Below are 9,581 nucleotides of genomic sequence, written 5' to 3'. Positions count from 1 at the left end.
CAATCTATCACCATGGCTCTTAGGAAAGCTGGTATTATTTATAGGTGGGGCTTCCCCACGCGTCTTCTGATTTCTAAAGAAGGTTCTACTATTGCTGTGTCTTCAGTAGAGGATGGTATGAAACTTCTTCACAAATGGAATTTAAGGGGAGATCGCAGGACTGGCTCTCCTGACCGCCGACTCCAGCAGGACTGGTCGACTGTTGGGAAATAGGGCCTCGCCTCGGTTGCATCTCTTTGCCATGAACGGCCTCCATTGGGCTAGTATTGCCTTTTCATAATGGCTCGCTTCAAAGATTGCTATGGACATTGCCTTTGCTGCTTATTGACATTGAGTTTTTTGTTTGTTTTTTTTGTTTTCTTTTTCCAGTTCTGATCCTTTATGCATTGTTCAGTGTTATGTTTCAGGAGTTAGAGATACACAATATGTCTCATTTTGATATTTCTGTTTTACGCACTATGATAATTTGTTAGTTCTAGAACTCAGTGTTCTTCTTAAGATAGCATATTTGTGTTGCCTTACCCTTATTTGTTCTCTATGCCATGTGTCCATAGGTTTGCCAAGCTTTATAATTTTAGGTTATTTGATTGCGGGGAGGTTGGCCACTAACCTCTCTCTTTTGTAGTGTGAGGCGCTGGATGTTTTGGCGCCTTACTATGACTCTATATCTTTACGGGATCTGTTTTTTTTCTTTTCTGTTGTCTCTTTCCTCTCTCCCTATGTCTGTTTCCCCTTTGTGTCTTGTCTTCCCCATGTTTATTGCTCTAATGTGGTACAGTGTTCAGGGTACGGTAGTCTTTCACTGTTTGTGGGTTTAAGCGGTCAGCAAGCCCCCCAGTCACTCAGTTATGGTTAAGTTGGTATCACTGAATGTTAAGGGATTGAATTCCCCTCAGAACCGTAAATTAGCACTGTCATACTTCTATAAATTAAAGGCAAATGTAGTTGCTATTCAGGAAACTCATTTTAGGAAACTGGACCCCCCAAAACTTTACGATAGCCGGTTCTCTACCTGTTATATGGCTAATGGCCCATCAAGAAAGGCTGGTGTTGCGATACTATTCTCCCAGAACTGTCCTTTTACCTTAGAATCCCAAATAGTTGACCCCGATAGTCGGTACCTTTTATATTAATAGGTCAACTCTAGAATGCTACGGTCACCTTGGTTTCATGTTATGCACCGAATTCTGGGCAAATGGCATTCTGCAGGAAATTTTGTTCCCTAATACAGAATCAGGCTAAAGGGGCCGAGATGATAATAGGAGATTTTAATATGGTTGTGGACCCCTCTATGGACAGATCCAGACCCATTAGAGCTACCTCATCTAGGATTAGGACTACTTCTGATAAGAAAGCTGGTTTTCGCCACTTACTCGGGGAGTATGATCTCTATGATGTGTGGAGGACTAAACATCCTACAGTTAGGGACTATTCTTTTTACTCACCTGTCCATTCCTCGTACTCTATCAGTCAACAAAAGATCAATTCTAAAGAGTCGCTAGCGACTATCAGGAAAGTAATCATTCTACCGATGTCCTGATCTGACCACTCACCGTTATTGGTAATATGGGACCCGGGAGCCCGTACAATGTCCCCAGGCCCCTGACGGCTAGGGAATTTCCTACTTAATCATCCAGAAGCATTTTGTGTCATACAACGTTCTATACAGTCCTATCTAGATACTAACAAACCTGAGGACACCTCGATCTTTAATAACTGGTGCTCCCTTAAAGCAGTAGTACGGGGATCGGCAATTCAGGCAGCTTCACGGCTCAAACGCGCTCAAAATACGGAACGACGGTTGGCTGAAAGTGAAGCTGCCAGACTTGAACTGGCGCATAAAGCTAATCCACAAAATAGAAATCTTCTTAAACTTTTGCTTGCCGCTAGGGAGAGGGTGAATATTTTCTCTCTTCGGGAGGTGCAACGTAATATTGCGCGCCTGAACCAGAGATTTTATGTATTTTGAAATAAAGCGGGTCGGCTCTTGGCCCAGAAATTACGAGGTAGGCGAGCTAAGGCTAGAATTCATTATATCTGTTCCTCCACTGGCTCCAGAGTATCTGACCCTTATGACATCGCAAACTCCTTTGCAGAATATTGGGGCAAATGTATTAACCTGGAGAAGGCATAAGGAAGTGATAAACCAGTGATATGTGCAAGGTGATAAAGGCACCAGCCAATCAGATCTTAACTGTTAATTTACATATTTGAGCTGATTGGCTGGTGCCTTTATCACCTTGCACATATCACTGGTTTATCACTTCCTTATGCCTTCTCCAGGTTAATACATCTGCCCCATTATTCCCAACTTTACAGTTTACAGTCGGACTCGGCTACTCCCCAAAAACACAAATGGTGAACTGTCCCAAGGTGCAAAAATAAGACTTATGCAGCTATACACACATAGAGGGACCACCAAACTCCCAAAGATAGCAAACAACAAGAAAAATATGGTGTAAGTAGCGCTCAGTCCCGTTAACACACAAATGTCCAAATGAAAGTCCAAATGTAACCTTTTCAGGATATCCCTTTGGAGCTTGATGTAATACTTGAACAGAAATTGACGCTTTTTGATGCATCACTCCATAAAGTTGCTTTCAATTGGAGATGTACCTCAGAGAAAAACCAAATGAAAATGGCATAGTGTAGTAGGTTTAAAAATAAAATATGTACACCAGCGTGAATACAGAAAGATGAATGTAAGGAAGAATCTGCGCACCGAGACTCACACTATAATAAGGTGATATACTCCCATAAAGGTATCTTTAGTCACCAGTCGTCCGTTGCATAGATAGACCAACTGTGCACACACCTTCATGCAACAATCCCCATAACGGGACGTACCGTACTCACATAGCAATGCAGCTCCTGTAGCGGTTTCTTTACTCCGTATATCACTCATTACAGGAGGTGGTATTACCACTAATTCTCCAAACGGGGTTGTTATCTTTCCTTCAGCAGATAGACCGTTGAACACTCTGTGGTCGGGCACAGACAGAAGACTGTCTCCACCACATAGGTTATACTTGGAAACATCACTGTAATGGAAGGTGAATCCTTTCAATCATCTGCTTTCTCGTCGCTTTGATCAATTAGTTCTGTAGTTCTGGGCTCCTCAGACTTCCCATCCAATAATCTGCTAAACAACCCTCACTCCCCACATATGGTGCTTGAGACCCAGTCACATCTCCTCCCTCACAGCCCACAAGGTCTCCCGGTCTGACAAGCTTGACGAAGCCGGTAGTGACGGGTGGTCACGTGATAGGGTGGTCACTGCGGTTTCTGGATGGGTGGGCGACTTTCTACCTATCACGTGACCACCAATCACTACCGGCTTCGTCAAGCTTATCAAACCGGGAGACATTGTGGGCTGTGAGGGAGGAGGTGCGACTGGGTCTCAAGCACCGTATGTGGGGAGTGAGGGTTGTTTAGCAGATTATTGGACGGGAAGTCTGAGGGGCCCAGAACTACAGAACTAATTGATCAAAGCGACGAGACAGCAGATGATTGAAAGGATTCACCTTCCATTACAGTGATGTTTCCAAGTATAACCTATGTGGTGGAGACAGTCTTCTGTCTGTGCCCGACCACAGAGTGTTCAACGGTCTATCTGCTGAAGGAAAGATAACAACCCCGCCGCCCTTGTCGGCCACAACCCCGTTTGGAATATTAGTGGTAAATACCACATCCTGTAACGAGTGATATACGGTTGCAGCACGGAGTAAAGAAACCGCTACGGGAGCTGCATTGTTATGTGAGTACGGTACGTCCCGTTATGGGGATTGTTGCATGAAGGTGTGTGCACAGTTGGTCTATCTATGCAACGGACGACTGGTGACTAAAGATACCTTTATGGGAGTATATCACCTTATTATAGTGTGAGTCTCGGTGCGCAGATTCTTCCTCACATTCATCTTTCTGTATTCACGCTGGTGTACATATTTTATTTTTAAACCTACTACACTATGCCATTTCCATTTGGTTTTTCTCTGAGATACATCTCCAATTGAAAGCAACTTTATGGAGTGATGCATCAAAAAGCGTCAATTTCTGTTCAAGTATTACATCAAGCTCCAAAGGGATATCCTGAAAAGGTTACATTTGGACTTTCATTTGGACATTTGTGTGTTAACAGGACTGAGCGCTACTTACACCATATTTTTCTTGTTGTCGGCTACTCCCCAGCCCTTGGAGGCTGAAATCCAGTCTTTCCTGAATAACATCTCCCTCCCAACGCTGGACTCTGCGACCTGCCTGTCCCTTGGTTCCTCCTGGACCTTAAAGGAAGTAGAAGCAGCTATAGATGATGATCTTCCAAGAGATAAAGCGCCTGGTCCTGATGGCTTCCCACCCAATTTCTATAAAACATACAAGGCTGACTTGGCCACAGTGCTGTTGTCCGTTTTTAATGAGGCATCAGATGTGGGGCGTTTGCCGCTGGAAATGCTTGACGCACAAATAGTTGCTATTCCTAAACCAGGTAAACCACCTACATCTGTCCAAAACTACCGTCCTATAGCTTTGTTAAACACAGACGTTAAGCTTTTTGCGAAGCTTATCGCTAATCGTCTCTGCCCTCTATTACCGTCTCTCATAGCTGCTGATCAGGTTGGATTTGTCCCGGGCAGGCAGGCCCCGGACTATACCTGGAGAGTTTATAACATCATGGAGTATTGCAATGCACATAAAACGCCCCTTCTGATTATCTCATTGGACGCCGAAAAGGCGTTTGACAGACTCCATTGGGGATATCTGTGATCTGTTCTCAGTAAATTTGGATTTTTTTGGGAGGTTTTTGGACTCTATCTTTGCTTTGTACTCCACTCCCTCTGCAAGAGTGTTTGTTAACGGGTGTCTGTCGGGTGGGTTTACTATATCAAACGGCACTAGACAGGGTTGACCCTTGTCACCCCTCATTTTTGCTTTGGCTATCGAGCCCCTGGCTGAGACTATTAGGTCTGATGTGAACGTCACAGGTCCCGAGATAGGGGGACTGAGCCACAAGATTAGTTTATTTGCAGATTATATTTTGCTCTGTTTGATCCATCCCGATACCTCCCTTCCCACCCTACATAAATAATATACTGGATGTATATTCTAGACTATCTTACTATAAATTAAATACTTCTAAAACGGAAGCCTTACCGTTCCATACTCTGTTACAAACATTGACTTTGCTTGAGGACAGATATAGATATGCTTGGCAAGTGAGATCTATAAAATATATGGGTATTCACCTCTTGCTGGATAAGGATTTATATAACTGCAATTATATACCCTTGTTAAGCGCATTTGAAAAATTTAATTAAAGAATGGTCCCTTCACGAAATTTCTTGGCTAGGACGTCGTATCTCTGCGACCAAAATGATACTGCTCCCAAAACTTCTCTATTTATTTAGGTCAGAGATAATGGTTCTGTTGTGATGTTATCTCAAACCTATCAAGGGATTGGTATTGTGAATAGGTTGCTCTCTAGTCTAGTAGATGAGGTAGTTAAGGGCCTTCATGTTTCTATGGTTGTCTGTTTTTTCAAGGACAAAATGTTTACTTTGTACATGAAGATTTCAGCACTACCGAAGAAAACTACCTTAAGGTAGTATAATGAGCCTGTACTGTTTACTCCATTTTTTTTTTTTTAATACAGCAAAAGTCTTTAGAGATATTGTGTTGAAAGAGGAGTGCGCTACTGTACAGACTCAAGTCTTCTGCTCTCTATGGTACTCTCTTCTGTTCTCTATGGAGCCTTCACTCACTATGGGGGTAATTCAGAGTTGATTGCAGCAGCAAATTTTATTAGCAGTTGGGCAAAACAGTGTGCACTGCAGGTGTGGCAGATATAACGTTTGTAGAGAAAGTTAGATTTGGGTGGGTTATTTTGTTTCTCTGCAGGGTAAATACTGGCTGCTTTATTTTTACACTGCAATTTAGATTTCAGTTTGAGCACACCACACCCAAATCTAACTCTCTCTGCACATGTTATATCTGCAATGCACATGGTTTTGCCCAACTGCTAACAAATTTGCTGCTGTGATCAACTCTGAATTAGGCCCAATGCCAAGATGGCTACTGAAATCACACCCTGAGTGTGCCATCTTGTTCTTTACTGTGAAGTGTGACATTGTGGGAGATAGAAGTCTCCTGCTTACTTCTAGACAGACATGTGATTACCTGCAACCCACAACGGTTTCCAGTGTCCCTACACCACTTCACGGTACACCATACTGGATGGTGAGCTGTTGACACCCTGCTCCGCTCCATCTACCAGTTTGTATGACAGTGGGTATGGCTTTACATGTTTTATCTACAATACATCCACGCCACTGGTTAAGTAACTGGGTCGTTCGTAGTTGTAAAGCATCTGCTGGATTGTATAGAAACTCTGATGCAGCCTCAAGCCTGAACACACACACTTTCCAACAAATTGGAGGTAAATATTTCTGTTCAAAGTCCAATTCTACGAGTTTGCTCATTTTCATGGCATAGGACTACAATACGTTCAGTATTTTGCAGTAGGGCTCTGCAGCCAAATATCCAACACAGAGTTAAAGCCTGAGCAGTTGAAAGACGACGTCAAACAAGGCAAAGTAAAGACCGTTTTCTTGAATTAATAGGGCTATGAGCCAAAGGCAAGGGTGAGGCCAAATAAACCACATTCATGTGTTTGAGAAAAGTGACTGGGCTTTCCCTCAGGAATATGCATCTCTGTGGAAGTCTCAAACCAATTACTTGGATCATTACAATTGCTATAGACAAGTATCACCACAAATTACTCCTGTCAAGAAGTAAAGGGGAGATGGCATTAGCTGTGTGAATACAAACTATGCTATCTTAACATTACACAGATGACAGAACGGATATCACCTTTGGTAAGTTATATTTTTAAACTGACTAATGTGACAAATAGGAAATATATATATTTTTTTTAAATAGAATGTGAGACAGGGACTAATTAGAGATTCCTTGTAAGCACTGTGTAGGTGCTATATAAATAAATGTTAATAAGTACATTCAATGAATTTGTTTTGGTAACATTGTCCAAAATACTTGTGCACAAGGTGTCATTCAACTGCTCCTTTTAATCAAATAATATAACATTTCCAGACTTCTCTTTGTTAAGGGATATTAGAAGCCTGTCCTCCTTTTAATCTAGACCAAGCAACAGTTTGTCATTAACAGAAGATTGTCCAAAATGGCAGAGGGTATATGAGGCTGGTGGAGGTAAAGGAAATAACAACATATTTTAGATATGAATCCAGTGTTTTAATATATCTGAGATTACAATTTGCTGTGTAGCGAGTGTTAGGAAATGTATATCACCATTGTCTGGTCTCTGTAGTATTATCACACTGGTTTTGTATTTTATCAGGACCACCATTTAGCGGTGGTAAAGTGTTTTTTGTTTTATAAGAATTTTTTAGTCAATGTACTTGTAGAATAGGTTAGGAAAGTAATTGTCTTAATAAAGTTGGCTCTGCACAAAAAAATGTGTTGCCAGTACTGTTACTGATCTGAGGACTAATTAATCCACTTCCTTATGTTTATCTGTTAGAACGTAAATATTTCTAGGTATTTGTATACCTAAAATATGTTATATGGTATTTTTCAACTGAAAGCTTTATGTTCCTTAATGCCAAGGCATGGATTTATTAGGACTGATGGAGTATTCTGAATCTGTGCTGTAAATTGTTCAATTTTGTCAAAGAGTTGCTGCCTTTGTTTGGATTGTGCACTACCTATGCAAAGACCTTGGAATTCCTCCATGGCTTGAAATGTGAATCAGAGGGTCAGTGGTTAAATAATTAGGGCACTGGTTCTCCTAGACATGATAATGGACTCCCCTTCCATGGGTGTAGTATGAGCGGCCGGGATCCCGGGGGCCAGCATACCGACGCCAGGATCCCGACTGCCGGCATACAGACAGCTGGGTGAGCGCTAATGAGCCCCTTGCGGGCATGCTTCACTCGCCACGCTATTTAGTCTTCCTCCAGGGGGGTCGTGGACCCCCAAGAGGGAGAATGTGTCGGCATGCCGGCGGTTAGGATCCCGGCGCCGGTATACTGGTCACCGGGATCCCGGCCGGCAGCATACTGAAGACCTCCCCCTTCTATACTCTATCTGATGGAGATAAATGAATTATTGTAGAACTATTTAATCATTTTGGAAAAGTAGAAAATGCGCATCTCAAAGTTATTTTGCAGAATTCACCACAACACTATATTGGATGATTTTTCTTCATATAACATGATCGTCATAATTGCTTCCAAATTCCCTTGACTTCATGTTGACCATTGGAAAAACTTGTATAGTGTCACCAGGTCTGGGTCATTGGTTTTGAGAGTAGAATAGTGTAGGTGTGTTGATATTTGGGAAGGGAGTTTGATTTTCATATATTGACTGGAAGAAAAAAAAAAGTGGCTATTGCCAGCACAATGTTTTTGCTTTTTCAATTTTGTCGTAATTTCCATTTAGTCTGTCGGGGGCTGCTGGTGCCTTGTTGGAAAGGGCACTAGTGCTATCCAACTTATCCTCCTCTTCATTAATATAATAGTAACGTTACTGAAGAAGGAGATACTCTGAAACGCATTTTATGGACAACACTGGGACCCTGGATTGAATTCTGTGGTCTTCAGCTCTCTCAGGCCTTGGCAAGCGTGCACAGTGGTGTGAAGCTGTCTAATGTGGCCCGGGACCTTTCCGGTTTAAATACCTTAAGCAAGCCCACCGCAGCCCAATCCAAGGGTGAGAATGAAAAGGACTTGAATCTATATCCGTTGGTCGGTTATTTTGCAATATTCATGTACTGTATGTTTTTAAATTCATGCTTTATTTGGGTGATTAAATGTACCTGGCACTTTCAAATTGTGTTATATCCCATTCATTTAGGTAAAAATGTAAAAGCATTAGTTACCAACCTTTCATAATTGTGCTTTATCCTACTACAGGTATTGCGGCAAAACAAAAGGCATAAGGTGTGTGAATATCTTTTACGTAACCTAGCCTCAGTCCCAAGACTAATCCTATTTTTTCCCCTAACTTTCTAATCAAGGCAATCTCCCTAGATGTCTTTTCTGAAATGTGAGCAAAACTGAATCACATGGTTAGATTATAAATTGCCACATCTAATCTAATCACAGTGGAGGCTCTTCCTGGGAATATAAATTCTTTACAGAATCTAGTCATGTCACTTTTGGCAAAAAGGTTGTGTTGGTTCTTTCTTGCATGAGAGTTCTGAGTAAGATGGTCCATACTTTTGCCTTGCCATCTCACCTTCGCTTCCTTCCCCTCTTACTCAGCTGGCCATCTGCGTGGAACTCCGATGGTGGCGATGTTGGATCATCCCATTTTACGTCAGTGGCAGTGCTGGGATCGTAGCTACATTTAGGAGGTGTCTCTTCTACTGAGATGTCCCCTACATGTCGCTCCTTCAGCTCAAAAATTTAGAAAAAATTATGTTAAGATAGGATTTTAAAAAAATAATCATTCTGTAGTGTCCATATATTTGATAGTCACATCAGGGAGAACAGCTGTCCAGAGTTTTATTCCATGTTTCTAAACGTTTATTATCATCTGTAATAAGA

General features: G+C 41.9%; 1 protein-coding gene across 2 annotated transcripts in view; it reads left to right on the top strand.

The window, feature by feature from the left end:
• The window catches only part of B3GNT4 (UDP-GlcNAc:betaGal beta-1,3-N-acetylglucosaminyltransferase 4), a 71,612-nt gene that overhangs the window by 20,920 nt on the left and 41,111 nt on the right, over positions 1-9,581 (top strand). The window contains exon 1 of one of the 2 annotated variants that reach the window (XM_063964467.1): positions 6,761-6,869. The exons of the other annotated variant lie outside the window; for it this stretch is intronic. The gene's annotated coding sequence lies outside the window, so the exon portion shown is untranslated. Of the gene's footprint in view, positions 1-6,760; positions 6,870-9,581 lie in introns of those variants that run through there. 2 annotated transcript variants of the gene reach the window in all.

Source organism: Pseudophryne corroboree, chromosome 1, assembly GCF_028390025.1.
Source record: "Pseudophryne corroboree isolate aPseCor3 chromosome 1, aPseCor3.hap2, whole genome shotgun sequence".
Classification (NCBI taxonomy): Eukaryota; Metazoa; Chordata; class Amphibia; order Anura; family Myobatrachidae; genus Pseudophryne; species Pseudophryne corroboree.
The sequence above is the reverse complement of the archived record's forward strand: the minus strand, read 5'-3'. Positions and strand labels throughout refer to the sequence as shown.